At 41.1% G+C, this 22,882-nt stretch overlaps 1 long non-coding RNA gene across 2 annotated transcripts; it reads right to left on the reverse strand.

Annotated features, from left to right (window-relative positions):
• Positions 1–13,161: 13,161 nt before the first annotated feature.
• On the reverse strand, positions 13,162–17,092 carry LOC144365403 (uncharacterized). 2 transcript variants are annotated; one of them, XR_013423787.1, is made up of 4 exons: positions 16,841–17,092; positions 15,944–16,732; positions 15,647–15,800; positions 13,162–15,406 (listed from the first exon to the last, which is right to left on the reverse strand). It is a non-coding gene; the product is annotated as an uncharacterized LOC144365403 (long non-coding RNA). The 2 variants fall into 2 exon arrangements; XR_013423786.1 differs by having other exon boundaries at positions 15,647–16,732.
• Between the last annotated feature and the right edge of the window lie 5,790 nt (positions 17,093–22,882).

The following is a 22,882-nucleotide window of genomic DNA, read 5'->3' on the forward strand; positions in this document are numbered from 1 at the left end:
GATTGAGAAGAGGGAGCTCCTTTACAGCAGAAGTAATGAGTGAAAGCAAACAATAGTAGAAGCACAAGCTATGCTCAGTGGAGAACTGAACTGGTAACAACAGTCTGGCCACGGCACTCTGATAATGCCACATCTTATCTAATTTTGGAAGTTAAGCAGGGTTGGGTCTATTTGTACTTAGATACTTAGATGGGAGACCAACTGATTGGGTAATGGGGAGAAGAGACTCTCATGGGTGGAGGGGGTCTGAGCCACACCCCATCGGACCAGAGTTCCTGCTGAGAGACTGGGCTTTGGAGACAGAAAGGATGTGTGGTGGCGTCTGAGGCTAATGCCTTAGAGTCTCTAGAGTGCAAAATCCAGCTCTACCACTTGTAAGCTGAGTGATTGCAGGCAAATTCTTTAACCTGAGCTCATTTTTTACCATGCAAAAGGGTCATTCCAATAGCCCCAGCTTCATTACAGCAGTGAGGATTAAATGGGGAACATACACTGCTCTCAGCAGTACTGGCTCATGATCAGTGCCCATTGAAGGTTTGCTATTATTAGCATTATCATGATTAGGCTCATTGACTAGCTTGGCTCTTAGCATGTTTTATCCAGTCCAAATTCAGAGCACTCCTTGCCATTTGCTGATGGGGATGGCAGCTGGAAAGTTGGCAGCCCTGAGGTGAACATACGGTTTCTCTTCTAGCACAGTGATAGCATTAGCTCTAATGAGTCTGCACTGGCAGAAATCCAGTTCTTTGGACCTGGACCTTATAGACATCCAGCTCATTGGATGTAGATCCAAACCTAAAGTGCCTCAGCTCAGGCTAAACCTTCACAGAGTGCTGGAGCAAGCAGCCTGCCTATTACTATTTAGAAAATGGGTTTTATTTTCTGTTTAGGCTGCAAAAGAAGAGGACAATGTTTATGTAGTTCTCCTTTTTAATAGTCCCCTCCTAATTCTCCTGGCTAGTGGCCTTGGGTGAATCTTTGTGGTGCTCCATTCAACCTGTGAGAGAAGAGAAAAAGGCAGAGATAAGCAGGCATTTTGGTGACATCACTTGACAAAAACATGTGCTGTCTTTCCTAAGCATGCCAATGTCACACATTTGGTGACTCATTAGTAGATCTTTAAAACACTTCAGATCTGATTCAGATACAATGTTATATTATAGAAGCCATAACATCTCACTCCTGAGACACTGTAAAGAAAAGTAAGAAGTGCTGAGATAGAGGGCTGATGGCATACTTTTTTGAAAGAAGAAATATGTAGTTATAATTCAGGCCTTTAGTCAGACTTTCAGGACATATTTGAAGGTAATAATTTTACCTCTATTATTTAAAAATTGAAAAAATGTTTTAATAAAAATAATAAACACTTATTATACAGCATTTTGGGGAAAAGCTATGGAAATTATAGCAATCACTTTTAACCCTAAACACATACACACACACACACACACAAACACACACACACACACTTACTCCATTCTATTCTTCTCTTCTCTCTCTCTCTCTCTCTCTCTCTCTCTCTCTCTCTCTCTCTCTTTCTCTCTCGTACTAGGAATTGAACCTAGGGATGCTTAAGCACTATCTGTATCCCCAGCCCTTTTCATTTTTTTACGTTGAGACAGGGTCTCACTAAGTTGCTTATGGCTTTACTAAGTTAATTTGCTGAGGCTGGCTTTGAACTTGCACTCTTCCTTCCTCAGCCTCTGGAGCTTCTGGGATTACAGGCAAGTGTCACCACACCCAGCTAAACTCTTAAATTGTGTTTTTGACATGAATTATGTATCATCTTGATTTTTTGTTGACATATTATAAATGCAAGCAGAGACCACAAAAGCGTTGAGGAGGTGTGTGACTTCAGGATATGAAAGATGTGGCATCAAGAAGACAGAAAGAGAGCTCAGCTCCAGAGTTGTGGGTGTGATATGCCCTTGAGCCTCACCCCCACCCTGCCATGCAGAGTTGTGTGTGGGAGAGTCTCAGATGCAGTATACGGGGAACCTGAGGTTCTGGCACCAGCCCACCTGAGGACTTTAATGGGGCAGTAGCTCTTAGCCTCTAGGAGGCATAGAATGAAGCTGTATTTGCGGGTGCAGCTGCAGGTGTGGGGAGTGGGTCTTGGCTGTTTTGAAAGTATCTCTGCTCACGAGGACTATTTCAAGAGGCCACATGGCTCAGGAGAGACGTAGCTGGCAGAAGCTCAGGGGCTCATTCTATGAAGGGAAAGGCAGGGTGAGAGATGGGGCCAGGTATTTGGACAGGTAGGTGGAGGCCTCCTGTGGGTAACTTCTAAGTAACCAATGGATCCTCCTCAAAGGGAAGTCATTCTTAGTGGGAAATGGCCACCCTGGAAGTAACGAGGGCAGATTATGTCTGTGCCTGGCAGGGCTCTGCTCCTCTCTGCTTCGGCCTCCTCAGCCCGGGGGACCCCGAGGCAGCCTTTAGCAGAGTAAAGGAGGGGAAGAGAGGACTAGGAAAGAAGGAAGCTGATGCTGATATCCCCTCTCATTGCAGACTCCCCTGTGTGAAGTCGGAATCTGAGTTGGCATAGAAGGAAAATTTAAATTTCATTAGTGGATAGTATGATATACCACTTTAATTATTGGATTACATTATTGGACTTGACATTTTAATTATTAAAATGGGACTGTTTTCATGCCTGACGGTGACTATGTACACACACACACAGATGGTTCCTGACTTACTTGATGCTGTGAAATGCATTCAGTAGCAATTTTAATTTTGTGCTTTGACTTTGAGTCTTGATCTTCTCCTGGGTTAGCCTTATGCGGAGCAATGCTCTCTCGTGATGCTGGGCAGCATCAGGGAGCCACAGGATCACCAGGGGAAACACCCGCCACTCCATAGGGCACTGTGTTCCCGGTGCATTCTTGGATACAGGAATTCAATAAGTTATGAGGTAATCAGCATTTTCTTATAAGACAGACTTTGGGTTGGATAATATTGCCTAACTATAGGATAATGTGAGTTCCGATCATGTTCAAGGTAGGCTGAGCCAAGCTGTGAAATCCACAGGTTAGGTGTACTAAGTGAGCTTTCTACTTAGGATGTTTTCAACTTGTGATAGGTTGAACTGCACATAATGTCAGCATACGCCAAGGAGCATCTGCATATGTGCTTCTGGGATGACCTGGACAGGTTGGTAGCCTGTGTCAATAAGTCTCTTGCTCAGGATTTAAGGAGCAGCTGGAAGAAAGGAGCATGTTGCTTTGTGCTTCTACAATCTGGAGCCCACTGCCATCAAAACATGCTTATAGTGAGTTGATAGAACACAATTTTGAAAATTATTTATTATTAGGTTATAACCTGGATGCCTCTTCATACTCAAAAAGAATTTTTACAACTCTTTCATGGCAGTACAATGATCCCTTCAATGACTGTGGTGACTGGATATTTGGGTTGTTTCAAGCAATTTACATTTACACTCAAAATTATTGAGTACATGGCTACAGAAGCCAATTGGAACAATTGAGGAAAGCTCTAAGGTTTTTTTTTTAAAAATTTTAATAAAGCATTGGATTAAATAAATATTACTTCTCACCCCAGGGGGAATGGACTTGAAAATCAGATTTTCATGAACCCTTGGCTTCTTTCAAATGGGCTGATTGTCCCACTTGATTACACTTCCTCAGAATGATTCTAGACAGGAAATGGTAGGGGCTCTGGCTTGCTCAGAGCAGGGCTCTCAGTCTTCCAAAGGGCTCTGCTGTGAGCTCCTGACGAGAATTTCAGAGATGCTGCAGGTTTAACAGCGAGCAAGTCACCCTGGATTATTTTGAGTCCAAGATTGCTGGTACACGGAAACTAAGAGAACCCCTTTCCCTGAAAAGTTATTGAACGTATCTGGAATCATGGACCCCTGGACCCAAATTGTTTACTTCAGGGATTTAAAATATCCTCATTGATGCGTTAGACAAATTCACTCTCCCTGTTTAGTAAATGAAGAGACTAAGGCTCAGTACTTTTGCAAATTCAGGACAGGAATGCCTAGAGAGCAGAACCTGGGCCTTTGCTCTTCTGATTCCTATATACGCATGTGTATAAAAATGCATCAGCAACCCTATTTACAATAAACTTATAGATATGGATAGAGATATATAATTTTGACACAATTTGTAATGATTTTAAACCAGAAGGGTCTGCTTGGCTAATGAAAGCCTGGAATGTGGTGTGGTCTGATTTCACCGGTGCAGTGTGTGTTCTATAACTCTTCGAATTCTTGAATTTCAAGCCAGAGCAGAGCATCTAGCAATTAGGAAAGCTCAGTGAAGTATGGCCTCAAGGGTGGGGGGAGCTCCATTCAAAGTGCTTTTTAGAATATACTGCATTTGCTTCCCTTAATGAATACAGTGATCTAAACGTTCCATTATTCAAACATGAGGTGAATCATAATAAGGCACTGGCTGGGACTATTAAAGCAGCAGAAATACTTGGAGGCATTTGTAAGTCTTTAGGCTGAAGCTTGGTCAGCCCCTTCTCTTGGAGAAAACATCCCCTAGACTAGATTTGACTCCTTTACTTCACGCTGTTTTGTTTTCTGTTCAGGTCAGTGTTGGGAAGAAATCCTGGCTGCCTCCAACATCAGGAAGCAGTGGGTCACAGAATCATCAAAAGTAGACCTCGGGAATAACTGCAGGGCTACTGCTTTTCATCTATGGGGACAGATGCTGGATTCTACCCTGTAATATGTTCCTCGTGTAGCTGAGTCTGATTTCACTGGTGGATGTAACCAGAGACCTTTGCCCTCAAGTTCATTGCAAGCGGCTGTGGACAACAAAGACCATTTGACAACTGACAAGGAGTTCTTCTGGAATAAGTGAAATCCAAAACCCACTGCAGAATTTTATTAGAACCAGGGAAGGTGGCAAAAATATTGGTCGTGACTCCAAAGACGGTAAGAAAAACCCAAACCCTTTGCGACCGAAGCAAAGCTATACCAGAGACAAAGGCTCACATCAGTTTTTTAAGTGTTTATTTTTCCCTTTAAGGACAGAAGAAACTGATGTTGTTGCACTTGAGCCTCTTTTGTTTCCACAACTTTTCTGGAGAACATGATCTCAAGTGTCTCCAAGCAGAGAACATCATACATTAGTTTAAATTAGACACACATCCTCAAGATCCTTACAGGAACTAAGTAGAACTTTGCCTTCACTTGTTTCTTTGTTGGAATTATCCAATTCTTTTATACTTTATTCAGGGTAAGAGAGTCTCTTATGAATGATCAAAAGGAATTCCAACTGAAATCACACTTTTTTTTCTTTAGATTTTATAAATTACTAGGATGTAACCCCAGGAAAATTCTGAACCTTAGTAAATTCTGGGGGTGCTATCATAATTTGGATATAAGATGTTCCTGAAAAAGTCATGAGTTAGGCAATGCAGAAATGTTCAGGGGTGAAATGATTAGGTTATGAGTGCTGTAGCTTCATCAGTGGATGAAACCCTTTGATGGATTAATAATTTGAATGGACTACTGGGTGGTACTTATAAGTAGGTAGGGTATAGCTGGAGGAAGGAGGTCACTGAGGGCATGCCCCAGGGATTATATCTTGTCTCTGGTTCCTTTCTCTCTCAATTTGCTTCCCAGCTGTTATGAGCTGAGCTGTGCTCCTCTGCCATACCCTTCTACCATGATGTTCTGCCTCACCTCCGTCCCAGAGCAATGGAGTTAGCCAACCATGGACAGAACTCCTGAAACTGTGAACTCAAAATTAACTTCTTCCTCTTCTAAGTTGTTCCTATCAGATGTTTCGGCCACAGTTGCTGAAAATATTAATACACATAGTGATTATTGTCAAAAGCAATCTGATGACTTGGAACGCACCTCTTTCACTTTACAGGTGAGAAAAAAATGAGAGACCTTCCATACTTCACACAAATAGCAGTTAGTGGGTAAGGAGCTAAATTCTGAAGCCTTATCACAGAAACTCAGGGACGAGGCTCAGTGCACTCCACAGTGTGCTTTTCCCTGGAAAATATTTTCTCCAGATCTTATTGTCTGATCTGCAGGACATTGGTGGTTCTCTTGGTCAGCTTCCCTTCAAGCACCGATTCAGGGATCTAGCTGGGTTCCTTCCTAGATCTAGGCTTCTTCCATTTCCGGATCTTCTTGGAGTCCTCCACTGGTTCCCCTGCATTCAGCTGACTGATGAGCTAAAACAAAGAGTGGAGACTTTCTCAGGGTGTTTTTAGGGGAAAGACTAGAAGAAGTATGCGCTATTTCTAACTCAAATTACAGTGGTCAGAACATTTCATGTGGTCCCAATTGGCCACTTCCATTTACCTATATGCTCAGAAAGAAAATGAGATTTATTTTTCTTTCTTTTTTTTTTTTTTTTTTACAAACATATGGTGATTCAAATTGTGGATTGAATGGGCTCATGTAGAATTAAAAAGATGGCCTAGGTCAGGTACCTGACAGATCTTCATGATAATGATGATGATTAATAATAGCTAAAACTTTTAGAGTACTTATAATGTTTCAGGCACTGATACATATATTAATTCATGCACTACTTATGAAAGCTCTTTGATGTAATGCTACTGTTACACCTTTTTATGTAGACAAAGAAATAAAGTTATAGAGGTAGTAAATAACTCTCTTGAGGCTACATAGCTAGTAAATGACAGAACAAGAATTTGAAGGCTTCCAGAAACTACGAGTTTCACCTATGTCATATGCTACATAATTACGAACTTCAAATACCTGAAGATTGTCACATTAATATGAAACTATCTTTGCTATGGGCTCCCAAGGGATAGGACTATCACTAACAAATGGAATTTAAATGATGGTAGAGCTCATCCCAGTAGAAGAGAGTTCTTTCTGACGGAGACTTCTGAAAGGAAGCAAACTGCATCCTGAGATAGCAAGATCCTGATCAGCAGAGGTAGTCAAGTGTAAGAAGAACAAACCCTCCGTCAGGGTGTCATAGAGAATATTCAAGCATCTAATGAGTGCTTAGAGGAGATAACAGTTACGTTCTCTTCCAACATAAAAAGAGTCAGGAAAATTCGTAAATATGTATTTGCTCTTTTCTCTTGGTAAATATAAAACCCTCATGATTTCTGAATCAGCTAGTTTCAGGAAGTTCCAGTGCTTGTAACTAGGAAGAGAGCCTGAAAGTAGGATAAGCGAAGAAAATCACACAAAAAAAGAATTAGTCCCTGTCCTTGAAGACCATACAATTTACTCATAGAAGACATACACTTGTGTGATGCCCTTGTGAATTAACAGAGAGGCACCTTTGTGGAGTCTAATCTGGAAGAGACTGAGAAGTGATTTGCAGATGGCAGAGAATCCCAAAGTTGCCTCAGAGGTATTGGCTGTCTACCCCAGAGTCCCCTGTCTTTGCAGTGCCAAGGGTTTCTCCAAGAGCTTTGTAAACTAGCTTCAACTTTCTTTTTGGTGTGTTTGGCTTGCAGCCTGTGCGCTTACATTCATGACCCATTCCCAGGTGATGCTGCTTCTGCCCCAGTGATCACACTGTGGGAGTCACTGTTAGAACAGAAGGCTGAGCGCTCAATACCGCAGTCCTCGCCATCCTCTGTTTATGCATCTAGCCTCTTCTGGACTGAAACGGGACCATCTTGTCTTTGAATTCCCAGAGGCTAAGCCACTGTTTGTTCCTTGATAAGTCTGTGTTGAGTAGTTAATTTGGAAGAAATGTGTGGTTTTCTAGAAGCACAAGGAAGAAAAGCAACTATAGGAGTCGGTCAGGGGAATCCTACTTTCTCTTCTCCCATGTTTGGAAGCATGATCCGCACAAGGAAGCATCTTAATTGAAAAGCAACCTGACACACCCACGCCTCACTTTGTAATTCACACACGACACTTTTGCCCCCAATAAGCATCGCCATATTTTCCTCTCGCCTTTCTTCCCTGTCATTCCCCTTCCTCTTCAGATGTCACAGTCACTTCATGGAAGGAGAGTCCTCTTTCTTGCACAGGGAATGTAATTTGCTGCTTCCTGGCGTCCACTCCCTTTGGACCGGCTTTGGCTGAACTTTGCAGTCTTCACTGAAGGGGGAACCCTTTCCCACTGTTCTCAGGGAGAGCAGCCCCTTTGAAGTCACAGCTCATTTCCTCCATCCGCAATGTGCGTCTGATGCGGTGCTGGCCCAGGCTCCCTCTTGCCGGCTTCTGCTATTGAACCAGACCCAAGTGCAATGTTTAATGTGAATGTTTGGCTTGGCTTAAATTTGGCCAAATCATCTGTACTTTGTTTCATTTGAAAGCCCTACTTTTCTCTCTCTCTTTCTCTCTCTCTCAGCTAGCTCATTCCAGATGTTTTTGATTTGTCTTTTTGTGGTCTACTCCACCCAGTTCCTAAATCAGTAAATCATTTTCATGCTTCTTCTAAAATCTAAGGAAAGAAAGTGCTCAATTAGAGAGGGAAACTGATTATAGGTTTCGTAGAACGCACTCTTAGAGATGGTTGCTTTTCTCAGGCACAATTGTTCAAAGGTAGGAGAAAATGTGGTTGAGAACACAGATTTGGCTTCCTGGGTTTTCAACTTCTTAGCATTTGGTGGAGGAAAGTAGACACGATGTTGATATGCTAATACTGTGAATACCCACACTCACACCCTGCTACAAAGCCTCATATAATTGCTATTCTTGTTTAAGGGCATCCTTTACTCAAGTGCAAATGGGTAGTCCTGTTCTAGAAAGCCCTGTGTCAGCCATAACAATACTAACTTACAGTATTCAGGGCCTTTCCCTGTCTACAGACCTTTTTTTTTTTTGCCCTTCTTAACATTTTGATTATGATGATGAGGGTAAGGATAGATGCGAGGCGGGCAAGAAGAGAAAAGTGTTTGCTTTACTGTTACTATGAAGAGTTATGAGGTCCTTCTTGGAGGGTAAATCATAATGAGGGGATTTAGAAAAGTCAGGATATTCCCTGAACTTGGAGAAAACAGTCTGGATGTTTTGTGAGTACCGATTAGAGACTGAAGGCCGCTGACTATATAATAATAGATCTGAAGAAAAATCTAAGACATTTTGCTGTGCTGTGAAAGTAATTTCTCTCTGGTGCCTTTTCAAATGACTTCAGTCGAGACTTAAGTTCCTTTTCAAGACTTCCTGGGGATGATGTGTGTTTTCTTTTGGATTTGGTATTAAGATGAGACTTACTGTTCAAGGCACACCTATAAAACTTTATGCTACTTATTTTATTTCATTGTCCTGTTCGTTTCTTCAGCATTGACACACTGGGTTCCAAAAGAGGACTACTGGTCTTTGGGCCTGCACAGATGCTCTTGTGGGTCATTTCTTCCTCTTCTTTTTCCTCTTCCTCTCCTCCTCCTCCTCCTCCTCCTCCTCCTCCTTCCTCTTCTGGGGATAGTTCTATTATATAATATCCAACATGCAGGACCTTGATAAGAATCAAATGAGATTGAGTACTCAAGATGGTAAAATGTGTTAACTGGTGTGTTGAGCAACCATGACTCACGGAATGCAGTCAAAACACAACTTTATTCTGACTCTTAACTCTGAATGTATTATTTAGTGACTGAGATCAGTGATTCCAGTCAGTCCCTGTGGAACATATGAGCAGATTGCACCAGTTTCTGGCCACTTACATAACAGAAAAATAGCTGATCATTTTGTGAAAAAAAAAAAAAAAGATGAGTCAGACATGCCCTGTGAGCATCCAATTCAGCACGATAATCTACTCGTGAACAGTAGAGTCTTCATTCAAATACAAAGCCTCTCCCCCAGCCCACTTGCTAAGCTGGGCAGCCGAAGCAAGCCAGGGTATGTTTGGGAGAATGAGGTATGCTTCAACTGCCCTTCCTCCCTCTCTGGCTCTCTTTCTTCCTTCTCTACCATCTGTTCACCTGTTTTCTTAAGTTTAAGTTAGCAGCCTGTCTTAGGTTAATGCAGGACAGAAATGTGGAGAGACTTGAGAAAAGTTGGTGAGTTTGGTGAGTCGTGAACTTGAGCCAGCCTGGCTTTGAATGGGTATTTTGAAGGTTCCCTGCTGAATGCATCTGAACAGATTCCATGGACATGCACAGTGCCTGGACTTTTGATCCATGTGGTCTGGACACACAGTCAACTCATACTTCTGGGAGTTCACACCACACATACTTCAGGAATCTGCTTGCCCTCTGGCAGGAGCCCCCCTTTGGCAGAATCCCTATTTGAATCTTGGCAATGAAACTGCATATCAAGAGACTGCAATTCACCAGAGGGTAGTGCAGGGATTTCCCAGGTCTCCAGGACCATAGGATCCTGGCAGGCCTTTACACCTGGCCCCTCTCCTTATGTTATCCCTAGGTCCCTGCATTTCTCTAACTCTAGAATTTGCATTTCCCTAAATTCTTTTCAGCCAAGGAGATGCTGCTCCTTAAGCTTCAGGCAAAATATGAGTGGGGACACACTGGGTTACCTCACAGGACATACTGGAGGCATCAGAGGACAGTTGTTTCTAAATAAAGTTTCCTGAAAAATATTCTTTCTAGTCTCTATTCTTTTGACATCCTTTCATTTTCTTTGTGGATTTAGAGCCACATGACCCTCTGACTTATTTTGTAACTTTTGCTGGTGGAAAAGCACCCAACCTTGGAATTTCGCATCCATGTTATCTGGCTACTTCAATTAAAACTTTCAAGTTTACACCTCATTATACACTGTCACTATTTCCCCCATTTTATGTAATGTAAATTTTTTGAAAACTCTGGTGACAATAATGACTTTTGTATAGTCTATGATACAGCTAATATGGCAATAACCACAGATTAAATCTGAAAGAGAAATGTTTTAATTAAAATGAACTCAGATTTATCCTAGTTAATGTATATGCAGAGTTGTAGGATGCCCAACTGTTCTATAAATATATACTAAATTAAAGAAAATGAGTTGTCATGAGCTTTAGCTTTACTAATTGGCCATGGGACATCAGGTAGAGCATCACTTCCAACAATGAAAATGAAAATGATGCATTTCATTTACCAAATGGAGATTTTGTTGATGTCACTGCTAAGCTCCTCTTAGCTTTGAGAGCTCGACGACAATTTTATAATTATATGCATGGATTTTTTTCTGATTTTTCTGGTTTGTTGGTTTAGTAGATACCTAGGGGAATGAGGATAGGGACATGTTACCTGTGTTCTTGTGTTAGAGGTAATAAATGGTCATCACATGCTAACTCCAGGTGTTCAGATAGACTGGGTACAATAAATATACTTCTGTTGGTGCCCTTTCGAATTGTTGGAGTTTGGGGTGATTAGGAATTGGTGAAAGGAGGTAATGTCACTGTAGTGTGGTTTTTGGAGTCTGCTCTTTGTTTTTGCAGTTTGTGGCTTTGTGAAATCTGTGCAGATGTTCAGAGATGGTAGTTTCTATAAGGATTCATATATATATTTCATATAGAAGAGCCATCCCTGAAAGCGCAAATGGGGCGATAACTGCTTGTGCAGTTTAGGGCAGCTTCAGAGGAAACAGGAGCATAGTTGACTTAGAAAATGAACAAGCATTTATAAAACAGGAGGGATGAAAGATTACCTTAGGTAGAGGAAAGAGGAAACATTGTTCATCTCCTCTCTCCTGTGGGATTGGAAATGACTGGGGAAAGAATGAAGAATCAGGAACCTAAATGTCAGCTTTGGCGATATATAACAACAATGAAAACGAACTTACCCATGAGTCAGTAATTTCCCTCTGAGATATATCCTAGAGAAATTAGGATATATGAATCCATGGGAATACTATGATCAGCAAAGATGAATAACCTAGTAATGCGTTTATGAGCATGACTAAACCCCAACACCATAATATTGAGTACAATAAAGGAACTTTTTATAATAGGCTAATATGATTGTATTCATGTAGGATGTTTATAAAGATGCAAAACAAAAGTTAGTACTAAAAAAACACTTAAGGATAAAAATATTTAGGGAAATGATAGGCAAAGTTGGGTGGTGGTTCCTTCTGTGATAGGAAGTGTCTTGGGCAAGAATGGGCATAAGAAAGTATTTACAAAGGATACCGATTATATTGGTTGTGTTTTATCTTTGTTACTTGCAAATCCTTATTGGAACATATGACTAGGCCCAATACCAAAATAAGCTCCCTCCTCAACTGACCATACCCAAATGTCACAGGCCATAGATTCCCTACTTTAGTGATCTTTCCACAGGATAGCAGGAACAGAGAAAAGAGTATGACCTACATCCCAGGGGGTAAGTCACAGAGCTACTTGTTCCCAGGTGCTGTAAATCAGACAAATTTTCCCTTAGCAGAAGTATTGGTGAGATGTGGAGAGAAGTTCAGGAGATTTTTCTAAATATTCGTACGAGGGCAGAAATCCCTCGTATTTGGCCCCTTCCTTCCCAGGTTAATAACCTGAGTCCTCAATTCTATTATGTCATTTATTTCAAATACAAGCTTTTTTTAAAAAAAATTATCAAAATGCATTCTTTCCCATGTTATCCATGTCTAGTCTACTTCATAACTATGGGATCAATTAATTTAATCAGACTTCTAAAGAGTTCCACAATAGAAAGATAAAGGGAGAAAATACTTTTGGATGCCCATCATAGGTAGCCTTTTGCAACCTCAGGAACTTATGAAGCTTCACTCTGTCCCTACCCTGAATGCATCCCCAATTACATACAGCTTGGGGGACAATAGAACCTGATCAGACTGCACCAGGTCAGTCTGGTTAACTTGCCTACCACCATGTACTTGAGGAGGACTGAGGAAGAGCTAAGAAGAACCTGGCAAGGTTAGCAATTTTTAAACTAATTCAGCATTGTTTTCATGTAAGACTTTGAATACACAATGTCTTTCCCCCATATCTCATATTTGTACATCAAATGGGGAGGCCCTGTGTGAAAAATCTCCAAGATGGCTGGTGAGTAGGATTGCAGGCAGCAGGGGTATACTTGGACGGTTTCCAGAATGTGATCCATTAGGTGCTGAATGAGGAGCAGACAGTTGGTTAGGAATGAAGAACAAGATGTTGGGTGGACAGAGGTGAACTTCCATAGTTACTTGGGTATATACCTTGTTGGTATACCCAGCATCAGAGCAGTAAGGGAGGTTGAAGTCAGGGATCATGCCCACTCTCCCAAGGTCAAAATTCTTGGAAGGAGCAACAAATTGGGATGTTAAGATAAATGATAGAGCAGTTGGACAGTTATAAAGCATCAGTTTTATTTCTCTTTGATTTGTGTCAGAGGGAATTCAAAATGTTTTCATTCAGATAGAAAAAGAGAAAGAAGGCTTTTCACTATACTGGGAATTAAAAGCTACCATGACTAATGCAAGTAATCTATGAGCTCTTCCCAAACATTTCAGTCTAAAAACAACACTAAAAAAAAAAATCCAACTGGTCAGATTAGAAGTGGCATGTCCCAGAAGCTGAGGGTTAGACACTGTGAGCTCCAACTGGGATCCTCAATCAAAGAGTTCTGAAATCTTGGAGCAGGGGCTTGCTTAATGTCTCTAAGCCTTACTTTATAATGCTACCGATCTTGGAGGTGTTCAATGACATAATGTGTATATATAAGCAAGGACAGGATAGGTCATTCTAAAACAGGTTTCATCTTTTCCCTAAAAGGGTTGCACCTAGATTTCAAAGCTGGGTATTCAAAGCTGATCCAGATTCCCTCGCCACCTAACACTGTCTGAGAATTCTAGTCATGTGTTCCCCTCACAGAGGCTTTTCTCCAAGTGTTTCTGTATTTCTATTGCCAGTCCTGACTAGGAGCCAGGGGGAAAATCACTGCAATATTTCAAAAATGCTGATTCAGTTTTACTTTTCTTCTAATGGTGGGTGGACTCGGGTTATTCCTCTGAAGACATCTGCCCTGAATTTGCATGTGTAATGAAAATGATTCTTTGTTAAAATGTTTTTGTTAAGTTGTGTTTAAATTTTTATTTCAGAATATTCTGTTGTGGTCAGGATACACACTTTCCTAAGAGTAACTCCCTTATGAAAAAAAAAAAGTGGATGATCCATAGTGGATGGCTAAGGGAAAGAGCAATAGACTATATAACTCCAGAAATTTCCAGCTGTTGGGAGAAAAGGGTGAGGATTATCATTAAAACAAAATGTTCATGGGGCTATAGATATATTTATAAATCTTAAGTGCACAAATCTATGGATTTTTATATATGGACTATTTCCCATATCCCAGAGGGATCCTTTCTGAACCTTCTTAAATCCATACCTACACTGACCTCCAAATCCGGTACTCTGATGTCTATTTCCAGAATTTAGTTTTTTCTGTTCTTGGATTTGATATAATTGTATTATACAAAGTGCCGTCTTTTGTAGCTATTTTCTTTCACTCATTCATGCTTTTTCTGTGAGATTCAACTGTGACATTTCTTGTAGCCAATGTTCTCTTTTGGTGTTACATACTATTCCATTTGACGTATATTCTGGGAATCATCTAGTCTAAGATAGGTATTTGGATTTTTCTAGACTTATCTATTATGAACAGTAGTGTTTTAGTCATCTTTGATTTGTGTCAGAGTAAGTGCCTATATTTTGAGTGGGGGCCAAAATAAGAGAAAGCTCTGCAAGATCCAGGCTTCTGTGTGAGCGACCCTGCCACTCGGGCCACACAATCCATCAGTTACAGTGGTCCTTGAAGTGTCGGGGACAGATGGGATCCAGAGGCTCTCCAGAGCCTTTGGCATGCCCCTGAGGTTACTTGCAGCTCCTTAGGATTTTTAGAGCAGGGCTCCAAAAATTATCCACAGATAATTGTTCTTCTTTAGAGAAACAGCTTTTGGCTTGCTACTTGGTTTTAGTGGAGTCTGAACTCTCGATAACGGGCAACCCCATGAACATGTAACCTGGACTTCCATCATGAATCAGGTGTCATCTGACCCACCAAACCAACCATCAGCATCCACCATCCGACAGAAGTGGAGTACACAGGACTGGGCCCATCAGGCCCAAAGGCACAAGTAAGTGACAGCTTGAGCAGGTTGAGTGTCCATGATCCCCCCTCCTGCTGCACTGCCTTCTGTTTCCCAACCTGCAACTATGACCTTCAGGAGTTCTCTAGGTCAGCTGAGAAAGAAAGCCAAGACTGTGGCCTGGTTCACTGACAGGTCAGTGTGATATGCAGCCACCACTCAAAAGCAGACAGCTGCAGTACTACAGCCACTTTCTGGGTCATCCCTGAGGAGCAGTGATGAAGGGAAATCCTCTTAGTGGACAGAGCTTCAGGCATGGCCCTTGGTTGTTCACTTTGCTTGGAAGAACACAGTTGTGTGTTGAAGAACACAATTATGTGCTGAATCACCGTCTGTGGCTGATGTGTTAGCTGGATGGTCAGGGACTTGGGTGAATTAAATGACTGGAATATGGTGGCAGGGAGTTCTGGGGAAGAGGTGGATAGATGTGGATAGATGTATCTGAAAGGCAAAAAATTAAGAATCGTGTCTCATGTGTATTCTTACCAAAGGGTGACCTGGACAGAGGAAGACTTCAATAATTAAGTAAATAGGATAAGCAGTTTTGTAAGACTAGGTAGCCTCTTGCCCAGCCACCCCTGTCATTGCCCAATGGGCTCATAAACAAAATGGGCATGGTGGAAGGATGGAAATGATACAAGGTTTTGGCAACATGAACTTCACTTATCAAGCCTGACTTGCCTGTGGCCACTGCGGTAGGACCAGCCTGCCAGCACCAGGGACAGGTGTTGAGTCCCTGAAATGGCATTGCTCCCTGGGTGGTCAGCCAGCTGCCTGTGGGAGGTTGGTTGCATTGTATGGCTTCCATGATGGAAGCAGTGGAATCTTCTTCTTCCTGGAATAGACATTTACTATGGATATATACTTGCCTTCCCAAAGCATAATGCTTCTGCCCAAACTGTTATCGTTAGAGTTGGAAATTGCCCATCCACCTGCAGTGGTATTTCACAAAACATTGTTTTTGATGAAGAAACTCACTTCACAATCAAAAAAGTGTGGCAAGGGCTCATGCTGATAGGATCCATTGGTCTTACCGTCTTCTGCACCATCCTGAAGCTGCTAGTTTGAAAGAACATGGGAACAGCTTTTTGAAGCCTCATCTGCTCAGGATATTAGCAGTCGATATATAGTACTGTTTTCCCCGACGCCAGGATTTGCAGGTTCAGAAACCAAAGGGTGAAAATCAGAGGCACTGTGCGCTCACTATTACCCCTCGTGACCTACTAGTAAAGTTTTTGTTTTTTGTTCCTACGACCTTATGTTCTGCTGGCTGGAGGTCCTCATTCCAAAAGGAAGAGTGTTTCCACTGGAGAAGCAGCAATGATTCCTCTGAATTGGAATTTAAGCCTTTGGGCCAGTTACTTTGGGATCCTCACATCCCTGGATCAATAAGAAGAGAGTCACAGGGCTTAGTGGATGATTGATCCAGTAATATAACTAGTACTCCACAGTGAGGTGAGAAGGAGCATGTCTGGAAGCCTGGAGATCCCATTGTATCCCTTAATACTATTGTGCCCCATGATAAGGGTCAATGGAAAGTTATAGCAATCTAATCCAGCAGGGCGACTAATGAAAGTTGAGAGTTTGGGAGAGGTGGGATCATGCACTAGGAGTTGCATGAAACTATGAGGCTAAACAGGGTAGAAAGGGTGAGGGGAAATTTGCCCTCATAGAAGAGTACCCAGCGGGGGACGTTGAGTGTCTCCCTCTCCTCCCTTGGTTTTCTCTCCTTGCCTGCTATCTCCTGGTGAAGATACAGATCACAGCCTACAGAGGGGAGGAGAAAATGAAGACATCAAGCGAGATCACAGAGCTGAACTGTAAATAACCCCGACTTTCAATACCGAAGCAAACTATAAAAAGAACCAGGCTCACCTTTTCTTAGATATGCTGTGGAACAGGAGGAAAAGAACAAGACAGCTACAGAGACAGATAGTGGGAAAGTACCTGACTGTAGCCAGGTGTCACTTTCTCTAAAAGCATAGAATGTCCATTTAAGCACAGTATCCAGCAAAAATGAATGTGTCCTTTAGGAAGGACTCAGCTTCCAAAAAGATCCCACAGATGTGCTAACAAGTCTTGCAAGTTACTTTCTTGAATTTCTGGTTGTCTTAGGAGAAAAAACAACTCCAGTTAACCTTTTGTTAGGAGCCAGGTTGTCTATTACTGTGAAACTGCAAATCACTATCTTGTTAATTATTCACGTATGTTCTTGTTCAAGGCTTGATGAGTTTGTGTCATGAATATTTACACGAGTCAGTCCCTTCCAGTTATTCCGAATTTCTCCTAGGATCAGCACTATGAGTACATTGTCAGCTAAAAGCTTTAGAATGCATCCATTATATAGGGCTTTGGGGCATTTTTTAATTATTTGCTTCTACGCCCAAGTTAAATGAGGATCTGGCAACTACCTGCCTTGCGATCAATGTGAGCATAGAAGAGAGATAATTCAGGTCTCCACAGGGAAAGCTACATAAAACATTTTGTAATGTGAACTCAAGCATGTCACTCTCTCTTTTTGGCACTCAGCCTTGTCATCTGGCAGAAATGGAGGCTGGAGGAGCTAATCTCTAAAGGCATCTGCCAGCTCCAGTGTTCGATGGCTTTATAATTCTCATCTGGCAATCTGAATATTTTACCCCTGCATCTCAGGGAGCTGGATTATCAATATTTATCAAAGGGATGTAATCAGTTCAGTGAAACAGTGAATGACCACTATTGGGCTGATACTGTTTCAAGGGGTCAATAAAATGTTGTTGAATAAAATAAAGAATAAATAAGGTAATGTGTAGATGAAGAGAGAATCTACAATAAGACCAGAAAGACAAATTTCTTTGAAAAAAAATTAATATACTTAGCTGAACAAAATACTTATGCTGAAAATATATTCTAGAACTATGTGCCAGCAACTGTCAGAGTAGCTTTCCTAAAATCTCAGATTCTGTTGGTCACAATATTCAGTGTGTCTCAGCAGATAGGAGCAGTGGGTTGGAAGATCTCATAGCATACCTTGACCCTGTCATCTGCCAACTTTGTGACACTGTGTCCCATAATCCCTTTGAGTCTATTCTTTAACTATGAAGAACTTAGTGAACTTGATAGCTTAACTATTAGGAACATTACTTCTTGGTGTCAACCCAGGAATTAATAAGATTGTGAAGATAATCTTATTGTTAATAAGATACAGGATGTAAAAGTACAGGGGAATTAGTATGTATTTGGGACTGGCTGGCAACAGAACAAATTTGGCAGAGACGACACATGCACAGTGGCCATATTTTTAGACTATTCCAATTTTTGTTATAAATTAGGAACTAATTCAGGAGTGCAACACAAATTGAGCATTTAGTATACGCCAGACCCTTGCTACATTTTAAAGAGGGATGAATACCAATATGTGGTTTTTGACCTTGAAAAGATCACAATTCTGTGGGATCCCTAAATATTTACTGAAAACGTTGTTCCTGCGATGGTTAGGGCTGACTATGAAAGGCAGACTGGGAGACATGAAAGGTACTTGTCTGAGTCTATTTTCTGTTGCTGCAACTGAACACTACAGATTGAGGAATTCATGACAAATATGTGTTTATTTAACTCCCAACTTAAGCCTGGGAGGCCTAAGATCATGATGCTGTCATTTCGTGAGGGCCTTCTTGCTGCATGATGGAAGGCATCACACAGCAAGAAGGAGCAGGCAAGCTAGCTGGTCTCTCCCTTTCTCTTCTTTAAAGTCACCGATGTCATCATGGGCGCCCCACCTTCATCTGATCCTAATTAACTTCACACAGGTCCCACCTCTAATTACCAGTAATATATGAATTTGAAGGTTATGTTTTCAATACTTGAACTTAAGGAAGTACATCTAAGAGATAACAGCACTGATCTAGCCTTAAAAAGCTTACATGGAGGTATAAAAGGCAGATTTTCAAACAAATGATCTTAGTATGAGGCCAGAAGGGACTGGGAACCAAGGTGGGGGGTGCTCAGCTCAGACAAGGGGAGTGTTCAGTTGTGTGCAGAGCAGTGCATCTTAAAAGCTGAAATGCGTAAGAATTGATGGCAGATCTTATAAAATGCAAGATAGGCACCGATAGGACTGGATGGGGCCTGGGATTCTGCATTTCTAACAAACTCTAAGCTAGTGCCAATGCTTTTGGCCAGTGGCACTTACATTGAATAGTGTGAGTATAGAAAAAGCAGTGAGTTAAAAAAGTAAACCAATCCCAAAAAACCAAAGGCCGAATGGAATGTTTTTTCTGATATGTGGATGCTGATCCATAGGGCAGTGGGCGTGGAGCTTTAGAGGCATGGAGGAAGTTTAGATAGGGCAAAGGGGAAGGAGAGGAAGGGCGGGAGTAGGGGAATGGGAAAGATGGTGGAATGAGATGGACATCATTACCCTAAGTACATGTATAAAGACACAAATGGTGTGACTCTACTTTGTGTACAAAGTGACATGAAAAATTGTGCTCTATATGTGTACTATGAATTGAAATGCATTCTGCTGTCATGTATAACAAATTAGAATAAATAAATTTAAAAAATGGATCACTTATTCAACTTCTGTGACATGATTTAGCCTGATCGATCTTGCTTTGTAGGAAAAACAAACCAACATAGCAACAGCACTACAAAATCATCCAATCTCTCATTTTTCTTCCATGACTCTTGAAGACTTTAAAGAGGCACACTCCCATAGAGGCATATACCAATCATCAAAGTATTTTTTTAAAACTAAGCCCACCTCTACCCACTATTGTTCCCTTTTCCTGAAAATCACTTTTACAACAAGCTCCTTTAAATAAAGACATCATTGAGATTGTGTTTCACCTTATAGACATGTTGAGGTCTAAAACTACTACTAGCCTTGATAACCCAGCAGAGGTTCATAGTGTCTGACAATTCCTATGGAATCTAATAATGACTTTCCCTCTAATTCCTCTGATGTTAGGAACTAATTGTGAAAATGATTTTAGAAGTCTCTCTTTCCTTTCTTCTCAGAGTGTAAGGGTGGATGGGTGAGTTGAATATCAGGTTTGAGGACGCACACTGGGCCCAGTGACACTGAACACAGACTACATCATAAGGATGAAGTACTAGGCAGACCTGGAGATGAATGCTGGGCACCCCACTCTTTCTTTGTGTGACTTTAAACAGTGGCTTATTTTTTCTGGATCTTGATATCTCCACCTTTCAAATGGCATCAATAGTACATGGCTCACAGAATGAGTAGGAGTCAGGATTGAACGAGATGATGTGGGTAAACAATTCACGGGTCATAGGTGTTGGTTCCTCTGGTATTCTTCTCTTTCCCCTCCCCACTGTATTTGTAATAAAAGAAAATTGGGTGTAGTGTTCTCTTTGACTGCTCTTTTATGGAGAGTCTTCATCTTCTTTGAATAGCAGTTCTGGAAAACATCTGCTGGTTCTCCTCTGGTTCACCACCAAAAGTGTGTGTTCAAAGGTCAAGGCAATACGGAAGGTCAATTAAATCTTCACAGTTCCGTGCTCATAATTCAAATGTTGTGAAGTGGAGTCTATGTTTCTGGACTTGGAACTTAAGATGGAGTTCTATCCCTGTGTATATAGACGTCTGTATATAAAATTGGGAGATCCAAGATAATCAATAGACAAAACAAAAAAAATTATTTTCTAATCATCACTGTAAATGTCAATAAAATGGACTCTCACAGAATATAGTGGAATTTTTGGTAATTAAGACTGGACAGGTACTGAGTACTGATTGCTTCATTAACTAATTAATTAATCATCAGACACCATTTGCATGCCTCTTAGGTGCCAGTTACTGTGCTCAGTATTAGCAGTAACCAAAAAAAAAAAAAAAAAGAGAGAGAGAGAGAGAGAGAGAGAAATATTAGCAGTAACCAGTGGGATTATACACAATCTCACGTATGACCAATACTATGGAGAACTTGAAGACCCTTGGAAAATACTTTTTTAGAAAAGTATTTATTTAGTAGAATAAGGAGAAACTTTCTATAGGTAAAATATTTATGTTCAAAATAAGGGACTATAAAGTTTTGACTGTAAAATATTCACACATATTGAGATTGTTTTGAATTTTACTTTTCTGAGCTAGACTACTTGATTGTGGCCATATTGAAGAGTTTAAATGTTAAGATACTTTAATAAAGACACAAATATTAGTAGAAATAAGTTCAGAGCTATTTGGCTTGGAGATTATAGCTGATTTTGCTGACACCAAGTAGTGCTCAGACTGGTCACCCCATTTGTGGTAAGGCCAGAGCTGCATGCTGCAGTTCATATATGCATTTGATAAAAATGTCAGAGAGAGAGAGAGAGAGAGAGAGAGAGAGAGAGAGAGAGAGAGAGAGAGAGAGAGAGAGAGATAGATACAAAGAAGGTAGGGAATGTTGTAAACTCCTACTTAGGTATGCTCTGTCCTTCTAAGTCTCTATTTGGTGGCTGTGTAAGTTTAGTGTGAACAAATCGAATCCAATGATTTTCCCCACTTTTGTTCTACGATTCCTTATAGATTATGGATTGCAAGAGGCTGCCTGATTGGCCTACCCATCATTCAGTTTTGCCTCTTGTTCTCAAGTAGTCTAACAATTCATCAAAATTGACATGAAAACAAATAATCCCAATTTTTATAAGAAATTCTGTGGTAATAATTTCTGCTTGGTACCTAGTCAAGAAAAAGCAAAGTGAGACCAAAGAGAGGTCTAGTGGTCACCAGGAATTCACAGAAGCTGGGCTAGGTTTGACAGGAACTGTAACAATAAATAGCAAATATCTCAGGCATTTCCAGAATAAGACAGGATGTTGGTCTACATTGTCATTGCATTCTTTGCAATGTGATCATCTTTTGGCTCTGATTTTATAGAGTGTTGTATAAAGAGAAAGCTAGTGATGAAATTCTAAAAAGGAAGTCATTTACTACTTTTCTCCAGAGAATCTATTGATTTTTTTCTAAAGGAGAGCCATATTCTGCCACTTGAGTTGTAATAGCTATTTTCTCCAGGGTGCTGTTAAAGTTCAGAATAGGATTCACTTGGAATCCTTTGTCTAATAATATCTGTAATTAGGATATGTGAGAATGCTTTCCCTATCTTCAGTTACCTTGTTCACTAGGCGTGTGAAGGGTACATAGGACCCAGTTACCCCAAATACATAGAAAGAAGGAGAATGAAGTATTAGAAACAGAATGTCTTTGTGCAGCACCCCAAGAATTTCTTTTCATATCAGTTAGAAAAAAATTTACTTAGCATTTGTAATGAGCCATCTGTATGCCCTATGCAATAGGAGGTGCTCTCACCTCAAGCTCATTCCACCTGCTCTAGGCCTTGCTTAGTAGATGCAAGCTCCTCCCATACAGTTTGCTACACCAGAAATTCAGGACCCACCTTTCACTTCTCCCTCTTTTTTCCCTTGTGGATTCAGGTAAGTAAAATATATTAGTCAGTTTTGATGCCTCAACACTGATTTCTTGATTAACACTGATCTACCTTGGTGGAGGTATCATGGTTTGGATCTGGAATGTCCCCAAAGGCTCATGTGTGGAAGGCTCTTAGTCTCTGTCACAGTCATGTCTAGGGGTGCTTTTAGAAAGTGACTGGATCACGAGGAATTGTAATCTAATCAATGGATTGATCCATTTGATGGAATGATCATTTGAATGAACTATTGAGGAGGTGGGACATGGTTGGAGGAAGCTGGTCACTGGGGACATGTCCTTGGTGCTATATCTTTTCCCTGGCTCCGCCCTTGCTGTCTCTCTGCTTCCCGGCTACAGTGCGCGGAGCTCCTCCATGAGGTTCTGCCTAACTTCAGGCCCAGAGCAATGGCTCATCAAGGACTGAACCCGATACTGTGAGACAAAACAGGTATTTCCTCCTCTAAGCTGTTTTTTATCAGATATTTCAGTCACAGCAA

The sequence above is a fragment of the Ictidomys tridecemlineatus genome, chromosome 7, assembly GCF_052094955.1.
Source record: "Ictidomys tridecemlineatus isolate mIctTri1 chromosome 7, mIctTri1.hap1, whole genome shotgun sequence".
Lineage (NCBI taxonomy): Eukaryota > Metazoa > Chordata > Mammalia > Rodentia > Sciuridae > Ictidomys > Ictidomys tridecemlineatus.